The sequence below is a fragment of the Setaria viridis genome, chromosome 4 (assembly GCF_005286985.2).
Source record: "Setaria viridis chromosome 4, Setaria_viridis_v4.0, whole genome shotgun sequence".
Classification (NCBI taxonomy): Eukaryota; Viridiplantae; Streptophyta; class Magnoliopsida; order Poales; family Poaceae; genus Setaria; species Setaria viridis.
In genome coordinates, this window is record NC_048266.2 from 26,325,702 (window position 1) to 26,345,162 (window position 19,461).

The following is a 19,461-nucleotide window of genomic DNA, read 5'->3' on the forward strand; positions in this document are numbered from 1 at the left end:
AGAGATGATGATATTCCATTTGTATCCATGATTTGTATATTGTGTTCATTGAATATCCATTAAAGGCTACTTGAATTGATTTGCAATTATATGAATTGTATGTGAAACTCTTTACTTGTATGGTTATTCTAAAGTTGTCCCTAGTCGGAGTTCATGTAAGGACACACATGAATATTAGACTAGCACATGTATTAGTTGATGACTATGTTTCACAAGTCATGGACATGGAGATGTTGAACTAATAATGTGGACACATGTGGAGACATGTGTTAGGACTGACCCAACACGAGAAGTAGTTCTCTCTTTAAACAACATATACGCTTTGTCCTTAGACCTGAGATTGTCGCATGTATTCTAGATGTGGATCGACCTACTTAGGGGCTATCAAACGCTACGCCGTAACAGGGTAGTTATAAAGGTAGCTTTCGGGTTTATCAAGAAGCATGCTATGAGACATGGTCAATCAAGATGGGATTTGCCCCTCTCTGATTGAGAGTGATATCTCTGGGCTCCTCGAGTGGTTGGATCCGAAAATGCATGGCCATGCTACGTACGGTTAAGAGTTAACCTACAAAGGGATTCCGAATCACAGGATCGAGAAAGAGCGGTCGGCTTGAAGCTAGACCAAATATCATGAGGCAAAGGGAATAGCATGTATATTATGTTGTGATGGTTCGTTTGATATGATCTTCGTGTGCGTATAGGAGTTGGCACGTCTTGCTAGAGGCCGCTACCGACTATTGGGCCGAGGAGGAGTACTCGGGCCATGTCTATACGTATCCGAACCCATAGGGTCACACACTTAAGGGGCTGGAAGCCCAATTTGGATCTGATCCGAGTTGGATTAGGTTTAGAAGTACTAATGGGCCTCGAACCCAGAGGCCCATCAGGAACCTCTATAAATAGAGGGGTGGGGGCGCCCTAGGGTTTACACCTTTTTGGCGAAACACACCTGCCGCGCCTCCCACGCCCTCGCCTGTTGCAATTCGCGGATCTAGCAGTCCGGCTTGCGATGCTTCCTCCCTGCACGTGTGGATACCTTGGAGGTGTTGCGCCTGCAGCACTTGGACGAGCCGCCGACGAGCCGCCGACGAGCCACGACGAGCCAACGACGAGCCGGGGCACCGGGGGCGATCTTGCTGCACGTGGACGAGTTGGTGAGGAGCTGTTGGACGTTGACGTGATCGACTACGTACGACTACGTTGATCGACTACGTACGACTACGTGATCGTCTTCACTGCATCGACGCATATCTACATCTTCCGCACCAGTAGTGCGTCGAGTGGTAATCCCGTGATCCTTATACGGCAGTTATTCCTGGTTTTACGCGGTAGAAATTTTGATTTGCGCTAGCGTAGCCTACCTCGTATCCCAACAGTGGTATCAGAGCCGTAGCTACTTAGTTTTGGATTCGGGATGTGTGCATATGGAGATATGCGAGTTTTCAGTTTGATCTATGTCCTGGTTTCGTGCCCTTGCTGCAATGGTAGTGTAACGACATACTCCTACCGGTCGTTTTCCGCCATCGGAGTTAAGTGATACATGTAAATCCAGTTGTAGTGAGCGAAGATCAATATGATTGGTCGAATCGAAATCCAGGGTCATACGCCAGGCGCATTAGATGTGCAATAGTAGATGAGATCTACTGCCGGGGTTGGGATTTTTTCCGTATGCATATGCTTCGGTAAATCAGCCGTAACTTTTCGGTACGATCTCGGATTGGGGCGAATTTTATATGAAAATTGATCTACAGAAAAAGTTACACATGAAATTCCCAAATTCAGCTTGGAAGATGGAGTTTCGGGCCTCCGAAGTTTGGAACGTTAGGGCGTCTAACTCTGTTTTGCAGGATGTATGTATGTATCCTGTGATCAGTATGGCCCCCTTGTGTATGTGATGCATGTGTGTAACTCATTCGTGACCTGCGTGTCGCGCGTACGGCAACACGGCAGGAGCCATATGTGTTGTCACTTTATTGTATTTAATGGTCTGCGTACCAATCTGTGATGATCCAAGCAACTATGTAATCTTCATTACTAGCTTCTTTACTAGCTATTAGGCGTAATAGCATGTTGTAGTTCTTGGAGGACTCATCACCAGGAGGATGGTGCACATGGAACATGGAGATGGAGATCACCATGGTGAACAGGTTCTATGGAGATGGAGATCACCATATGAAAACGGGCCATACTGTGTCACAACTGTGTGAATGCTATTCTGTTTATGTTTTACTTTCTGCATGCTGTGATGTTAGAAGTAGAACGATCCCTCACAAAGTTTAAGTTAGTATGCCCTCCCAACTAAAACTTGCAGCATCCCATGTCTTGTACAATTAGTGGTGGGTCTATGAAATTAGGGTACCACTAGTTTTCCTTGACTGGACGGGTTTGTGTCGGACACTTACACGCATAAGGGTTGGTTTGCTTGACAAGGTCATCTTAACGGTTAAGGACCTTGGGGCATAAAGGTTGGGCGCCGAGACATAGAGATGTCACCCAACAACAGGAGTCATATGTGATATGATTAGCAAAAGTTGCTTACCGATCTACCTTGTTTGCTAGCGGTGATGCTAAAGCTCACTAGTGGACTTGTTAGTTGTGGATCCTGAATCACTAAGTTTCAATAGAGGGATATTGATTTTAGTGGGAGTAGATTCTGTTAAAATAGTTTAATGTGATTTGCTCTATCATGGATACGTTTGTCTTAGTGTATTTTGCATTACTTTGTTGGAGATTAAATGGCACCTAGCAGCACTACACCATTTGCTTTGCATTCGGTCCTTGAGAAGGACAAGTTGAATGGAACAAATTATTTGGTCATGGACCACGCTAGGAGGCGTCCGTAGGCCCCCGTGGTGTTGCGTATCCCGAAGGGCTGTCCCCTTGGCGAGGTCCTTCCGGTAAGCGAGCGACCGCCCGACGCCGTCCCGGCGGCAGGGCCGGGCATAGCTGGGCGAGCGGGTAGGATGAGGACCGGGATCAGCTCGATCCCTTCCCTGGTGGCGAGGAAGTCCAGGCTCCCGAATCGGATCAGGGAGCCTGGAGCAAAGCTACTATCGTAATTGGCCATCTGAGGCTGGGAATGTACGCGCAAAGGTCCCCTACCTGGCGCGCCAACTGTCGTTGTTAAGATCGGCGGATCAAGACTTAGACTAGTGAATTTCTTTTATGCGCGTAAGCCTCAGGTGGTTGCGTGGGAGACACGGGTTTAGACTGGTTCGGGCAAGGGAAGCCCTACGTCCAGTATCGAGGATGTTCGTGTTGCCCACGCGGGGTTCTGTAGTAGGGGTTACAGGTCGACGAGAGAGGGACTGGTCCCAAGTCTCTTTAGTGCTTGCGCTCTCAGGGAGAGTCGTTGTGTGCTGTGGCGTGTGGGAGAAGAAGCCGATCCCCCCTCCGGCCCTGGATTCCTCCTTTTATATCGCAAGGGGGGTGGCTGGAGTTACAGTTGGGATCAGGTGAAGAGGACTGTAAAGAGTAAACCGTAGAATGGTAAAAAATACGACAGGAAGGAGGAGCAAGCTCCTAGGCGCCTGACGCCTCTGCCGGCCCCTGGCGAACGCCGGCGTGCATGCCGGAAGGGGAGGTCACCGTGTGCCAACTGTTGTCGCACCCTACAGATAGCTCCTTCGATACCCGTAGGCGTCGGGTCATGATGAGGGCGTTCCGTCGTTATCCTGGTGTCTGTTGGGGAGGACGGTGGATGCTGTTGTTCAGACGATGGCTCCTGGAGAGAGGGCGTCACATCCTTACTGTGCGGGACCCGAGGGCACGCGGGGCCCGAGGACAGGCCGGTCTCTCCTTCGCTCCGGCCAGAGCAGGCCATGAGTACCCTGCGGCGAATGGGAGTCAGCCGCCGGCACTGTAGCCTGTACAGTGTGCTCGTGCACGGGTACTTGTGACGGGTTGCGTGAAGAGCGCGGTCATCCCTTCCCTCCGCGAGGCCTGCGGCGCATTTATGGCGAGGCCGACGGGGGGACCCACAGGATTTTGTCTGTCTCGTCCATCTGGACCGTATCCGAGGGGGATGCCTGCCCCGGGGGCCTCAGCGCGCCCGACCCCTCTGCTTGGGGTCGGATGAGGCGGAACCTCGTGACGAGGGGTTGGGCGCCCCTGACCCCGGGGCCGCAGTCGGGCGAGGCGGAAACTTTGTGGAGGGGGGTCAGACGTTCCCGATCCTGGCATCTTGGTCGGGCGAGGCGGAGCTTTGATCACGTCTAGGTGGGCTCGGGCCTCCGTGTCTGCTTCCTTAAGTGGTATCTTAGGGGATCGTTAATATTTCCCCCCAACAGTAGCCCCCGAGCCTGTGGTGGAGCAGAAGTGCTCCTCCGGAGGCTTCTTTCGCTGTTTCGCCGCGGGCTCTGTTTTATGGCGCGTTTGTTTTATTTCAGCCTAGCTGGGGAACCTGCGAATTGTGACCACACGCGTGGTAGTTGGTTGCGAAACTGGCCCCCGAGCTCCCGCTCGTTGCAGGAGACCGATCAAGAGGCTAGGTCAACTTTTGATCGTTGCCCCTCAAGCGTCCGTTCGCTAGGACGGAGGGGTTGAGCCGGGCCACGTTATCCACGTTGGACGAACCGTGGTGCTCGTTTGAGCTGCAAACGGGTAGGTTCGAGTGGAGTCCCGGTCCCCGTTCGGGGGGGTCCGGCTCGGGCCAAGCTGGTGGCACACTCCAATTTCCCACTGGTCAGTTCATATAGTTCCCGGATCCGTTCGACCAGATCTGGGGGCTCGTTGCCTTTCCCCGTGGAAAAACCATGAATTTTATACTGGGCGGGACTCGAACGCGAGATCGGGACGCCCTTGGCTTTCACTCGCCATGGTATTGGCCGCTAGCGGGCCCGTCCCTTCTCACCCCTTGCTCGGGGGATGTCCTGGGGCAGTTGTCGAACCTGTGTCGGGCCAGCTTTCGAACCTCTGGACCGTAACGGGCCGTAGGGGCGTTTTCAGCCCCGTATCCCTTTCTTACCTTTCTGTGGGCCTTGGGTCGGAATGGAGCGGTCGTTGCGCCTGGGCCGAACGTGGGGGACGTCGTGGGCGCGCTACCGAGGAAGTGGAGTTATGGGGAGCGCCGTCCCGCGAATCGAGGAGGATAGGATGTTTTCGCGACCGATCGTGCGCGCGGTTTTCGAAAAGGAAACGGGCGTGGCAGGGGCGTACCTGGCGCTGCATTTATGGCGGCCGGGGCATCGATTTGGCTTCCCCGGTACCTTTCCTATAAAAGCAGGAGCTCGCCGCGCCGGTTTCGCCTTCCTTCCGCATTCGAGCCTTCTTGCCTTCCAGCCTCATGCTCAGTTCATCCGCGCTCGCCTCGTTTCCTTCGCTCCAAGTCGCGCGCTCTTCTTCCTATCTTCGTCGATCTCCTCCCTCCTCCGGCGATGGGTTCCTGGGGGGTTTCTCATTTCACCTCCTCGCGCGCCGAGGGGCTGGTGCGGAAGGGCCTCCTCCGCGAGAGGACGGCGGCGGGCGAGTGGGAGCTGCCGGGGACGGAGCAAGTTCCATCGCCTCCACCCGGCTACATCGTCTCCTTCGCTCACTTCCATGAGCGGGGGTTCGCCTCTCCCCCGAGCCGCTTCTTCCGCGGGCTCCTCCACCACTATGGGCTCGAGCTCCAGCACCTCAGCCCCAACGGGATCCAGCACATTGCGGCGTTCGTCGCGCTGTGCGAGGGATTCCTGGGCATCGAGCCCCACTTCTCGCTGTGGAAATACTTTTTCACAGTGAGTTTGTACCAGAAGTCGGGGAAAGCCGGGAGCCAGCAGCGGTCGCCTCCGGTGCCGATCGGGTGCACCAGGATCCATCTTCGTCATACTCGCTCCAAGGAGTATATGACGGTGAAGACCTCGACGTCCCACAAGGGGTGGCACAACCAGTGGTTCTACGTGAAGAGCTACCCAGACTCCCCCCTGCCGGCTTTCACCGGCCGTACCATCGACGCGGCGCCGGAGGTATGGGCGTACGGGCCGGTGGAGAAGGAGAAGAAGCTGAAGAGGAACGGGCTCACCGGCGCCGGGGTCATCGGGGCGTACCACGCCCGACGGGTGGCGCCGCTGATGCTCCGGACCCGACCGCTTGGCGCCATGACCCCTGACGCGCCGACCGAGGGCACCGCCCTGGCGACGGGCGCGCTTGCCGCCTCCGAGATCCGGCAACGGCTTCGGGAGGCGCTGGAGGACAAGGACGTCGAGTACCCAATTCCCGGGCACCCGCCGATGCGCCCGGAGGCGGGCTTCATAGACCTGGTAAGGAGTTGGGGCATCGTCTTCCTTCCTTTGTGTCCTGCTATTTGTCGCTCTGACGCGGAGCTGTTTTGCGTTTGCAGGGTTCGCTAACCCGGATCGCGGACTCCCTTCCGCCGGTGCCGGAAGATGCCGAACGGAGAGCTCGCAATCGTCTCCAAGCCGAGGCGCAGAAGCGCTGAAAGGACAAGGAGACGGCGAGGAAGCGGAAGAAGGCCGCCAAGGAGTTCCAGCGGCGGCGGAGGGGGTCGGTCATGTCCGACGACGACGACGACGATGATGAAGAGGATGAAGATGAAGAAGATGATGAAGAGGGGGAGGAGGAGCTGGTTCCCCCCTCCCCCCCCGATCGGGCACCCTTGTTATTCGGGAGGCGCCCCCGCGGACGGCCGCGGGAGATGAAGCGGGGGAGGCGTCCACTCGGGCTTCGGCTCCTCCAGGCCCTAGGGCGGTGCCTCAGGGGCCAGCAGAGCGCGTGCCCCAAGAGCTAGCGCGGGCCGCCCCCCAGGGGTCGGCGCGGTACGTCCCCCAGGAGCAGGTGCGGGACGCCTCCCAGGGGTCGGCGCAGGGCGTCCCCCAGGAGCGGGCGCAGGACGCTCCCCCGGGGTCGGCAAGGGGTGCCCCCTGGTGTCGACACGGAGCGCCCCTCGGGGGTCTTCGGAGCTTGCCCCCGCCGCAGCTTTGGGTCCAGCGCGGGGCGCTCCCCAGGAGTCCGTTCAGGGTGCTCCTCGGGGGTCCGTGGAGCCTGCCTCCACCGCCGTGCCCGCTGCCGGAGAGCAGTGAAGCGGCGATAAGCGGCCATTGCCGGATGCCCCGGGGTTGGCGTCTGGCTCCGAGTCGAAGCGCGCGCGCCGCCCTTGTGCTACGAGGACGTATGTTGGCTTTCCCTGCGTGTCGTTCCTCTCCTCTTTTTTCGTTCGTTTCTGGTGACGTCTGGCCGTTGATGTGCAGCACTACTCCCCGTGGCCTCACCCTGCAGTTGGCGCCCAAGAAGGCGCTGCGGTTGTCGACCTCCTCCGGGGGGCGGGCCGCGGCCCCGCCCGCGGCGAGCGGCGGGGTTCTTGGTGCGGCCGCGGATCCCCCCGCGGAGGTGGCCCCTGTGGAGGCGGCTGGCGGAGCGACGGCGGCGTCAGCCGCGGGAGGGGGAGCGGACTCTACTCCGCCTTCGGTTCCTCCGGTCGCCCCTTCAGCTCAGGGCGCGATCCTCCCAGGCTCTCAGGCCGGGGAGGTGATCGACCTCGACGCCGACGAGGCAGAGGAGACGGCGGCGATGGGAGGTAGGGCGGATGCCCCCGCAGCCATGGCGGGATCAGAGGCGGAGGGAGCGCCTGCTCCCGGAGGCGCGGCGGCGGCGGAGGCAGCGGTGACGGAGGCAGGGACCTCCGCCCCGATCACCCCGTGGGAGTGGCTCCGGCGGCTGAGGCGGAGGTGCCCACCGGGATATCGTTGACGGCCTTGGCGGCGACGAGCGTGCAGGTGCCGGGGCCGTCGGTAGACCCGGCGGCTTCTAGTGCCATGGTGCCAACCTCGACAGCAGCGTCAGGGTTGGCCCCTGCCTCGACCTCGGCTTCCTCCGTTCCCAGGGTGTGGAGAGGGTCCGTCCTCCGCTGGTCATCCCGCGATGACCCGCCGAGGCATCTCTTCGCGCTGGACGACGCCGCCGAGTGGCACAAGTGGCAGGCGGTGCAGGGTGGCATCGCCCAGGTCCAGGCAGCTCTGTCTTCAGCGCTGGGAGTTCTGGGCAACACCGTCCTCCCTGGCAGCCAGGTATGTTGCTCCTACTGTTAGTGATGAGTACCTCCCTTTTGCTTTTTGCCTTAACGGCGTGTTGCTTTGCAGGCTCTCCAAGAGGGCAGTCGGGGGAAATCTGATTTCCTCCGGCGGCAGCAGGGTCTCTGGGATCGCTTCAATACCGAAAGGGAGCGCACCAGGGACCTGTCCCTGCAAATCAGCGCTGCCCAGGGGGTCATTCGCGACCTGCAAGGGCATGAGTGAGCGGCGTTGGAGGAGGCGCGGCGTGCGGAGGCCAGGCTCCAAGCCGTCACCGAGAATGCCCGCCTTGACCTCGAGGAGTTCCAGGCCGTCGCCGAAAGGGCCCGTCGCGATGCCGAGGGGCTTCAAGTTGCTGCTGAGAGGGCCCGCCGTGACGCCGAGGAGCTTGCGCAGCTGAGGGGGGAGCGTGAAGCCCTCCGCACAGAGATCGGTCAACTTCGCTCGCAAGTGCAGGGGCTTCAGTCCGCCGTGTCCCGAGGGGCCGACCGGGAGCGTGAGTTGAAGACCCAGGCCGACGGTGAGGTTTTTTCCGTTCCCGCGTTCCCGTGTTGTTTGTGTTCTGTTCTTTGACTTGGTGGGATTTTCTGGATGATTTCTGCAGGTGAAATCGCCAAGTTGCGGGGTCTGCTCGACGAGGAGCACGGCGAGCACAGCGCCTTGCGAGATGCGGTCCGCGTCGTCTGCGACGACTTTGGCGTAGCTCCGGAGGAGGGGTCGAGCTCTCTGCCGGCTCGTGTCCTCGGGGTACGCCGTCGGCGTCGCGAGATCGCCATGGACGCACTTCACATTGGCGTGCGGCGAGCCTTCGGGGTCTTCGGCTCTCACTATTCTGGCATCAACTTTGCCGGGATGAGTGAAGGGTACGCCGCGGGCTACACCGAAGCTGAGCTGGACGAGATTGATGCCACGGTGACTGCGCCGGCGGAGGCCCTCGCGAAGCTCCTGGAGGATGAGGCCGCCCCTCCTGCCGACCCTTCGTCAAGTTAGCTGTACCGGGCTTGCGCCCAAGAAGTTTGTAATTATGTCAGTCTTTGAACTCGTTTTGCGTCGGCCATACGGGCCTGTTCTATGACTTTGTTGCGTAAGAAATCCCGATCCCCTTTACTGTTCCTTTGAGCTCGAAAGCTTAGAATGCGTCGCCGGGTGCGTGAGTAAGTTTTGATGAGCGAAGGTGCCATAGCCGCTGGGGCGTAGGTTTTTTTTTCGCAGTCCGATCAAACTTGCCTAAGCACCGTTCACGCATCCTTTTCTTTTTGCGCCCAAAGGTCTAGAAAAGGGAGTGTTCGGTTGGAAAAAGAAAAAACTGTTTCTTTTAGGTGGCGCCAAGCGGCTGGGGTCGGGACCCCTGATAGCCCCCGAGGGGTATGCGGTCCTGGAGCAAGGCCAGGGTCGGATACCCCTGAGCTTTAAAGGAAAAGGCCTGAACCGAGGCGGCTCGGGATTTCTTTTTTCGCAGAAGAACAAAACTAATAGCCCCCGAGGGGTATGCGGCCCTGGAACGAGGCCAGGGTCGGATGCCCCTGAGCTTTAAAGGGAAAAGCGGAATTGAAGGCAAGCTTATGCAGAACTTGGAAATAAGAGCTATGGGTAAAAGCGCCTTAGCTGTTCTATGTTCCAGGCGTTGCTGAAGATCTGCCCGTCGGGAGTTGCCAGCTTGTAGGTGCCTGGCTGTAGCACCCGCACGACGATGAACGGGCCTTCCCATGGAGGAGTCAACTTGTGTCGACCCCTGCTGTCCTGGACGAGGCGGAGCACTAAATCACCAACGTTGAAGGCGCGGCCTTGTATCCTGCGGCTGTGGTAGCACCGTAGGGCCTGCTGGTATTTGGCCGAGTGTAGTAGGGCTACGTCTCGCGCCTCGTCGAGTTGATCTTGTGCGTCCTCGAGTGATGCCTGGTTTCCTTGTTCGTCGTATGCCTTGACCCTCGGCGACCCGTACTCTAGGTCGGTGGGCAAAATGGCCTCTAACCCGTAGATCATGAAGAATGGGGTGAACCCCGTCGCCCGGCTGGGGGTCGTCCTCAAGCTCCAGAGGACTGCGGGAAGCTCCGCAACCCACCGTCCGCCGAACCTTTTAAGGCGGTCGAAGATCCGTGGCTTGAGACCATGGAGTATCATGCCGTTGGCTCGCTCGACTTGCCCGTTCGTGCGGGGGTGCGCCACGGCCGCCCAATCCACTCGGATGTGGTGGTCGTCGCAGAACTGGAGGAATCTCTTCCCGGTGAACTGCGTGCCGTTGTCGGTGATGATGGAATTCGGGATCCCGAAGCGGTGGATGATGTCGGTGAAGAATTGTACCACCTGCTCAGACCTGATTTGCGCCACTAGTCTTGCTTCGATCCACTTGGAGAACTTGTCGACAGCGACGAGCAGATGGGTGAAGCCCCCGGGCGCCTTTTTGAAGGGTCCGACGAGATCTAGCCCCCAGACCGCGAACGGCCACGTGATGGGGATGGTTTGCAACGCCTGTGCGGGCAGGTGAGTCTGGCGGGCAAAGAACTGGCATCCTTCACAGGTGCGGACTACCTGGGTAGCATCCGCGACCGCGGTCGGCCAGTAGAAACCTTGTCGGAAGGCGTTGCCCACGAGGGTCCTTGGTGTGGCGTGGTGACCACAAGCCCCGGCGTGGATATCCTGGATCAGCGCCTTTCCTTGCTCGGTCGGGATGCAGCGCTGGAGGATCCCAGTGTGACTTCTCTTGTAGAGCTCCTGGTCGATGATGGTGAAGGATTTGGCGCGGCGCGCGATCCTGCGGGCCTCTGTTTTGTCTGCCGGGAGCGTGTCGCGGACGAGGTAGTCGAGGTACGGGGCTCTCCAGTCTATCGGGGGGTCAGCCCCCGCCGCGGGGTCTGCCGTGATTTCCATGACCACGAGGTCGGATGGATCGGCTCCCGGGTCCGAGTCGGGCGAAGCGGCGGCGCTCGGGTCCGGGACAGGTGGCGCGTTGCCGACCTCCCCTGGCTCGGGTCCTGATCCCGGGGCTGGGGGTGCTTCGCCGACCCCTGCCGGTTCCGGATAACGGATTGAAGGCTTCAACTGGTCGCTAACGAAAACGCCGTCGGGGACGGGCATTCGGCCGGACGCCGCCTTCGCCAGCTCGTCGGCGGCTTCGTTGAAGCACCTTGCGACATGGTTGAGCTCTAACCTGTCGAACTTGTCCTCGAGCTTACGGACTTCGTTGCAGTAGGCTGCCATTTTTGGGTCGTGGCAGCTCCACTCCTTCATGACTTGTTCGACGACCAACTGGGAATCGCCCCGGACGTCCAGTCGACGAATACCCAGCTCGATGGTGATGCGGAGCCCGTTGAGTAGGGCTTCGTATTCGGCAACATTATTGGATGCAGGGAAATGGAGGCGGATCATGTACCTGATGCGCACGCCCAATGGAGAGACGAAGACGAGGCCTGCTCCGGCGCGGGCCCTCATCAGTGACCCGTCGAAGTACATCGTCCAATACTCCTGCTTCTCTGGCGCCGATGGGGTTTGAACCTCCGTCCATTCTGCCACGAAGTCGGCAAGTGCCTGGGATTTGATGGCGGTGCGAGGGACGTAGGTGATACCCTGGTCCATAAGCTCAAGCGCCCACTTCACGATTCTCCCTGTAGCATTTGGGTTCCGGATTACTTCACCAAGCGGGAATGATGAAACGACCGTTACCAGATGGGAGGTGAAGTAGTGACGCAGCTTCCTCTTCGTGATGAGGATGGCGTAGACGAGCTTCTGGATCTGTGGATATCGTGTCTTGGACTCGGACAAGACTTCGCTGATGAAGTACACCGAACGTTGCACCTTAAGAGCGTGCCCCTCTTCTTCCCGCTCCACCACCAGGGCCGCGCTAACCACCTGGGTGGTCGCCGTGATGTAGAGCAGGAGGGGCTCGCCGTCGGTGGGCGGGACCAGAATCGGGGCCTTCGTTAGGAGGCCCTTGAGTCGGTCAAGTGCCTCCTGGTCCTTGTTGGTCCATTCGAAGCGGTCAGACTTCTTCAGGAGCCGATAGAGAGGAAGACCTCGCTCGCCGAGGCGCGAGATGAAGCGGCTTAGAGCTGCTAAGCATCCCATGATACGCTGCACCCCCTTTATGTTTCGGATTGGCCCTATGTCGCTGATGGCCGCTATCTTCTCCGGGTTTGCCTCGATGCCGCGCACAGAGACGATGAAGCCTAACAGCATGCCCTTTGGGATACCGAACACACATTTCTCGGGATTGAGCTTGATACGCTTATCCCTCAGCCTTTCGAAGGCTAGCTCCACGTCGGGAACGAGCTGGTCTCCCTTCCTGGATTTAACCACGATGTCGTCAACGTAGGCCTCAACGGTCCGCCCGATGAGATCTCCGAAGCACTTCAGCATGCATCGCTGGAAGGTAGCCCCCACGTTTTTGAGGCCGAACGGCATCTTAACGTAGCAGTAGGGACCAAAGGGGGTGATGAAGGAGGTAGCGAGCTGGTCGGCCTCTTTCATCGCGATCTGGTGGTAGCCGGAATATGCGTCGAGGAAGCTGAGGGTCTCGCACCCGGCGGTTGAGTCGACTATTTGATCTATGCGTGGCAAAGGAAACGGGTCCTTTGGACACGCTTTGTTGAGACCGGTATAATCGACACACATCCTCCATTTCCCGTTCTTTTTTGGTACAAGGACAGGATTGGCCAGCCACTCGGGGTGGCGCACTTCCTTGATGAACCCGGCCGCCAGGAGCTTCTGGAGCTCTTCACCAATGGCCCTACGCCTTTCCTCGTCGAAACGGCGCAAGCCTTGCTTCACTGGTTTGGAGCCGGCCCTGATGTTCAAGGAATGCTCGGCGACTTCTCTCGGGATGCCAGGCATGTCCGAGGGCTTCCACGCGAAGACGTCGCTGTTCGCGCGGAGGAAGTCGACGAGCGCGCTTTCCTATTTGGGGGATAGGGCCGCGCTGATCCGCACAACCCCTCCATTGGAACAGCCGGGATCGAGAGGGACTTCCTTGATACCTTCGTTGGGCTCAAAGGAGGTATCCGACTGCTTGGCGTCGGGCTGATCTTCGATGACCTCCGCAAGCTGGACCGCCATGCCGCTCGTGATGGTGACGGCCGCGGCGTACTCGCAACACTCTACGTCGCACTCATATGCCTTCTGGAAGGTCGTGCCGACGGTGATGACCCCGTTGGGCCCTGGCAGCTTGAGCTTGAGGTAGGTGTAGTTGGGGATTGCCATGAACTTCGCGTAGCACGGCCGTCCTAAGATGGCATGGTAGGTTCCGCGAAACCCCACCACCTCGAAGGTGAGGACCTCCTTCCTGTAGTTGGAAGGGGTCCCAAACGTAACGGGCAGGTCGATTTGCCCGAGAGGCGTCGCCTGCTTCCCTAGCACGACGCCATGGAAAGGTGCCTTGCTGGGACGGAGGCGGGAGCGGTCGATCCCCATAGCGTCGAGAGTCTCGGCGTAGAGGAGGTTGAGGCCGCTTCCCCCATCCATGAGTACCTTGGTGAGGCGCGTCGTGCCGATGATGGGGTCAACGACAAGAGGGTAACGCCCCGGATGCCAGACGTGTCCAGGGTGGTCGGACCTATCGAAGGTGATGGCCGGCCCGGACCAGTCGAGGAAGGCCGGAGTCGCAGGCTCGGCCGCATAGACCTCCCGGCGCTCCAGCTTTTGCTGGCGCTTGGTGTCGTACGCTGCGGGGCCGCCGAAGATCATGAAGCAGCCGTCGACTTTAGGGAAGCCGTCTTCCTTCTCTTCATCGCCCTTCTTTTCCTCATCGGGCTTCCGCTTCCGGTCGCCTTCCACCGGATTGCCCACAAAGTACCTCTTCATGAGGTTACAGTCTTTGTAGGCGTGCTTGACGGGGAACTCGTGGTTCGGGCACGGTCCCTCGAGCAACTTGTCGAAGAAGCCGGGAGCGCCTTCAGGGGGCGGCTGCCCCCGCTTGCGCTCGACCGCGGCCACGAGGGGGGCCTCGCGCCGTTGCTTGCCCTTCTTCTTCTGCTGGCGGTTGGAGGTGCCTTCGTCGGCATCCTCCTCCCGTTTCGCCTTGCCTTTGGAACGGTCGAAGATCGCTCCGACGGCCTCTTCGCCAGAGGCGTAGCTAGTGGCGATGTTGAGGAGCTCCTCCATGGTTCGCGGGCCTCGGTGCCCTAGCTCGTGGACAAGGGGCCGGCAGGAGGTCCCTGCTAGGAAGGCTCCTATGACGTCGGCGTCCGCGACGTTGGAGAGCTCGGTGCGCTTTCTGGAGAAGCGCCGGATGTAATCCCAGAGGGACTCGTCCGCCCCCTGACGACAGCTCCGGAGATCCCAGGAGTTGCCGGGGCGCGTGTACGTCCCTTGGAAGTTTCCTATGAAAACCTCTTTTAGGTCGTTCCAGTTGCGAACGCGTCCCGAAGGGATATGTTCTAGCCAAGCTCGCGTGGAGTCGGCCAGGAAAAGGGGTAGGTTGCGGATGATAAACAGGTCATCATCCGCCCCGCCGGCTTGACATGCAAGCTGGTAATCGCTGAGCCACACTCCAGGATTTGTCTCCCCTGAGTATTTGGCTATAGTCGTGGGTTGCCTGAAGCGCGGCGGAAAGGGCGCATTTAGGATGCGCGCAGAGAAGGCCCGGGGCCCAGCCGGTCCAGGGCTCGGGCTGCGGTCTTCCCCGCTGTCGTAGCGCCCGCCACGGTGGACGTGGTAGCCTCGATCTGCCCCGTCCTCCCTGTCTGCGCGGGAGCGTCTCCGCACGTTCAGGGTGTCGCGAGCGTCGCGGACGAGACCGACGCGCTGGTGGACGGATCGAGCCTCGCCTCCCGCGGGTGGCGGGGTCCGTCAAGCGGATGCGGCCTGATTCGCCCCCGGAGGGGGTTGATGGACAGATTCCCCCTGCCTTTCTGGGGGCGCGTCAGGCGTCGCCCGGCTGGCGTTCTACCCGCGTCGCCGGGACGCCGAACTTTCCGCCTGCTGGACGGCAGCGCACTCGAGTAGGTTGCGCATCTCTTGGCATGCCCGTCGCTCCTCGGGCGTCGCTGGTTCAGGGAGCTGTCAGAGCAACACCGCCGCGGCTGTGACGTTTTGGCTAGCGCGGGCAAAGAGCTGCAGACGCTCTCCGTCCGCGCAGATGCGTTGCTCGACGTCGCGCGCCCGTTGTCGCGCTCCCCCCTCGTGGTGGGGGTGCTCTACTTCTTGGCGGGCGCCCCCACGCGCTTCTGGTTGCCGAGAGCACTCCGGGGCCCTTGGTAAGGCTCCGGTTGTAGCTGCGGCGCGCGAGGAGGGACCCCTCAGCATCGTTGCCGTTGGATCCCTCGGAGTGCGCGTCGGCCATGAGGCACTCGCGTGAAGGGTGTGGACTCCCGCTGCTGGAGCCAACATCAGAGATCGTCCTTGCTGCGCCTACGAGCTCGTTGCTCGTGGGCGACGCGGACATGGACCGCGCTAGGAGGCGTCCGTAGGCCCCCGTGGCGTTGCGTATCCCGAAGGGCTGTCCCCTTGGCGAGGTCCTTCCGGTAAGCGAGCGACCGCCCGCCGCCGTCCCGGCGGCAGGGCCAGGCGTAGCTGGGCGAGCGGGTAGGACGAGGACAGGGATCAGCTCGATCCCTTCCCCGGTGGCGAGGAAGTCCAGGCTCCCGAATCGGATCAGGGAGCCCGGAGCAAAGCTACTATCGTAATTGGCCATCTGAGGCTGGGAATGTACGCGCAAAGGTCCCCTACCTGGCGCGCCAACTGTCGTTGTCAAGATCGGCAGATCAAGACTTAGACTAGTGAATTTCTTTTATGCGCGTAAGCCTCAGGTGGTTGCGTGGGAGACACGGGTTTAGACTGGTTCGGGCAAGGGAAGCCCTACGTCCAGTATCGAGGATGTTCGTGTTGCCCACGCGGGGTTCTATAGTAGGGGTTACAGGTCGACGAGAGAGGGACTGGTCCCAAGTCTCTTTAGTGCTTGCGCTCTCAGGGAGAGTCGTTGTGTGCTGTGGCTTGTGGGAGAAGAAGCCGATCCCCCCTCCGGCCCTGGATTCCTCCTTTTATATCGCAAGGGGGGTGGCCGGAGTTACAGTTGGGATCGGGTGAAGAGGACTGTAAAGAGTAAAGCGTAGAATGGTAAAAAATACGGCAGGAACGAGGAGCAAGCTCCTAGGCGCCTGACGCCTCTGCCGGCCCCTGGCGAACGTCGGCGTGCATGCCGGAAGGGGAGGTCGCCATGTGCCAACTGTTGTCGCACCCTACAGATAGCTCCTTTGATACCCGTAGGCATCGGGTCATGATGAGGGCGTTCCGTCGTTATCCTGGTGTCTGTTGGGGAGGATGGTGGATGTTGTTGTTCAGACGATGGCTCCTGGAGAGAGGGCATCACATCCTTGCTGTGCGGGACCCGAGGGCGCGCGGGGCCTGAGGACAGGCCGGTCTCTCCTTCGCTCCGGCCGGCGCAGGCCATAAGTACCCTGCGGCGAATGGGAGTCAGCCGCCGGCACTGTAGCCTCTACAGTGTGGTCGTGCACGGGTACTTGTGACGGGTTGCGTGAGGAGCGCGGTCATCCCTTCCCTCCGCCAGGCCTGCGGCGCATTTATGGCGAGGCCGACGGGGGGACCCACAGGATTTTGTCTGTCTCGTCCATCTGGACCGTATCCGAGGGGGATGCCTGCCCCGGGGGCCTCAGTGCGCCCGACCCCTCCGCTTGGGGTCGGACGAGGCGGAACCTCGTGACGAGGGGTCGGGCGCCCCCGACCTCGGGGCCGCAGTCGGGCGAGGCGAAGACTTTGTGGAGGGGGGTCGGACGTTCCCGATCCTGGCATCTTGGTCGGGCGAGGCGGAGCTTTGATCACGTCTAGGTGGGCCCGGGCCTCCGTGTCTGCTTCCTTAAGTGGTATCTTAGGGGATCGTTAATATTTCCCCCCAACAGAGTGGTAATCCCGTGATCCTTATACGGCAGTTATTCCTGGTTTTACGCGGTAGAAATTTTGATTTGCGCTAGCGTAGCCTACCTCGTATCCCAACACACGCACCACTCTGATGACTACACACGAGCACAACGCAGGAGGAGGAGGTGCCGGAACAAGAGCACTCTGGACCATAAGACATAGAGGTGGAGGGACCACCTCTTGACCTACATGGCATCCAGGAAATGCAAGCCTACACTCTCATCAAGGATCGAGTCTTTGCCCACACATAAGCATTCAACTTGGAGCTCCTCGAGAACACAGGTATGGATGTCGACTTTACTAATGTTTGGCATTCAATTGGATGGAAGATTTCGTGCCTATTTCTAAGGAAGGTTCCCACCTCCTCACCATCGAATTCTTATGCACCTTGCAAGAAGTAGATGATGGTATATCCTTTTGTTTCTTCAGAAGGGAATACCAACTTTCTTGGATGAACCTTAGTCTACTTCTTGGTTTTCATAGAAAATGCATAGTCGACTTTGACAAAGCTGTCCGCGATTTTAATCGCCATTCCTTTTGGACAAGCATTTCCGGTCAAGTCGTTGTTGGCAAGTTTGCTCCTCGCTGCAATGAAATTCATAATCCTACTTTGAGGTTGATGCAAAAGTGGTTTGCTTTATCACTTTCCCCTAGGGAAGATGTTAGGCGTGTTCATAATGATGTGCTTAAAATTCTCTTTGCCATGGTTAAAAAGATTAGAGTTTCAACTGTTAAGCCTATGATTGCTTAGTGGTTACAACATTTCAAGATGACTGGTCCTATTGAGTGTACCTCTTTAATTACTCGCATTGCTTCAAAAGTCGGGGTGTTAGATGGCATATCTGTTCCTTTCATTCAGACGCCCCACACTATCATTGAGGAAGCATATCTTATTCAAGGTCACACTCTTAAGCATGATGAAAACCAGTCTCTTGTATTCTTCTTTCCTAGCTATACAAATGAAATCCCGTTACCTAACCCGGGACTTTATTTGTATAAGTGTCGGGAGCTGACCCTTCCTCTTCCACTATGTTGACGGTCCTTATAGACAAATCCAACCGTGTAAAGAACAGTAAAACAATAAACACCAAACTAGATATAGAAGTTTATTTCTAATTATTTCCTTGAGTTTTGGTGAATCACTGTCTACAGGAGATCGCGTTTGCAAATAGGATAAAGTGTGCAAGACATATCAAAATATACATAAAAGTGGCATAGTTGGAATGCACCATTGCAAATTTTTCGTCAAGACAATTAAGATGGATATATTACTTGCCTACTTAGGTGCTCGGATCAAATAGGTATGGAATTCACAAAATAATATGAGGTGCTGACGCAAGCATGATGTCAGCACCCAACTACCAGGCTGATCCCACTGTAGGCAGGCCGCACGGGGCCCACACCCAAGTGCTGCACGCCTCCGCGTCGCGCATGCTACACGCAGGAGACAGGCGGGCCCCACGCGGGCTAGCCATGCACCCAGGCGCGTGGGACGCGCCTCCAAGCCATAGGGCCGCACCGGCTAGCGCTGGCACAGGAGCAGCGATGCGCAGGGGTCGATCCCGCCTGGACGCGTGGCAGACGAGAAATGGCCGCCGTGCCGAAGCCGCGGATCTCCCCTGCTATCGTCCGCTCGACCGCGCGAGGTGGGGGAGGAGGCGGTCCCGGCCGGGACAGGTGGCGTGCGAGGAGTGGCCTAGGCGCGGTCCACGCACGGTTCAGCACCAGGGATTCGGTTCTTTGATGATTTTTCACCCCACTGCCTCCAGAATCTTGGCTCGCGAGTTTTGGTGCCAGGGAACGTCGGTTACTGGCGCCACGGGAGTGGAATGAGGGGAATATTCCCCTAGGATCAAGAGGAGGTCCTCCACTCTCCCAAGTTTCCTTCTCCTATAAATAGAGATCCTTCTCCTCCATAACACCACACCAAGTGAGAAGGCACACAATAGATGAGAAGGATTCCATGACAAGAGCTACTTCGGTAGCATAGGATAGGAAGTGAGTGAGGATGTAGTCCAGAGGAGGAGTTCCGGATTTGTCAGCGACCTTCCTCAGCTTGTACCTCATTGGATACGATCCACTTGAGTAAGGATCCAAGTTCGTCTATGGTGGTGAGTTACTTGGTAAGGTTACGCTTTCATTATTATTCGTTTGCAGATTCATTGTTCGTCCTTGTGGCAGATGCTCTAGTAGAGGACTCCTGATAAAGATGGATAATCCTGATTGATGCTAGATTAGTAATTGATAGCGTAGACATGGTGTCTAAGCTAGACATTACCTTTGTTTGCTACCTTTCCCCACGGTTCGTTGAGGTAGGTGGCAGGTGGTGACAGCCTTGTCCGTCCTTTGTAACCCTCCCCGTTTGGGTTCAGCGTAGGGCTAAAGCCCGGAGGCACTTGGCAGACCAGGTGTAAACCGGTGCTCCGAATCAAGTGTTTAGTAGTCTAGCTTAACCTTCCTAGAATCTCTATCCTTAGACAATCTCGCTACCAGACCATTCTACCTCTTGTTATCTTTGGGTTGAACTAGCTAGAAGACCTTTACACTCCCGTTCCCTAAGAAAATATGATACCTTGAATACTCATGG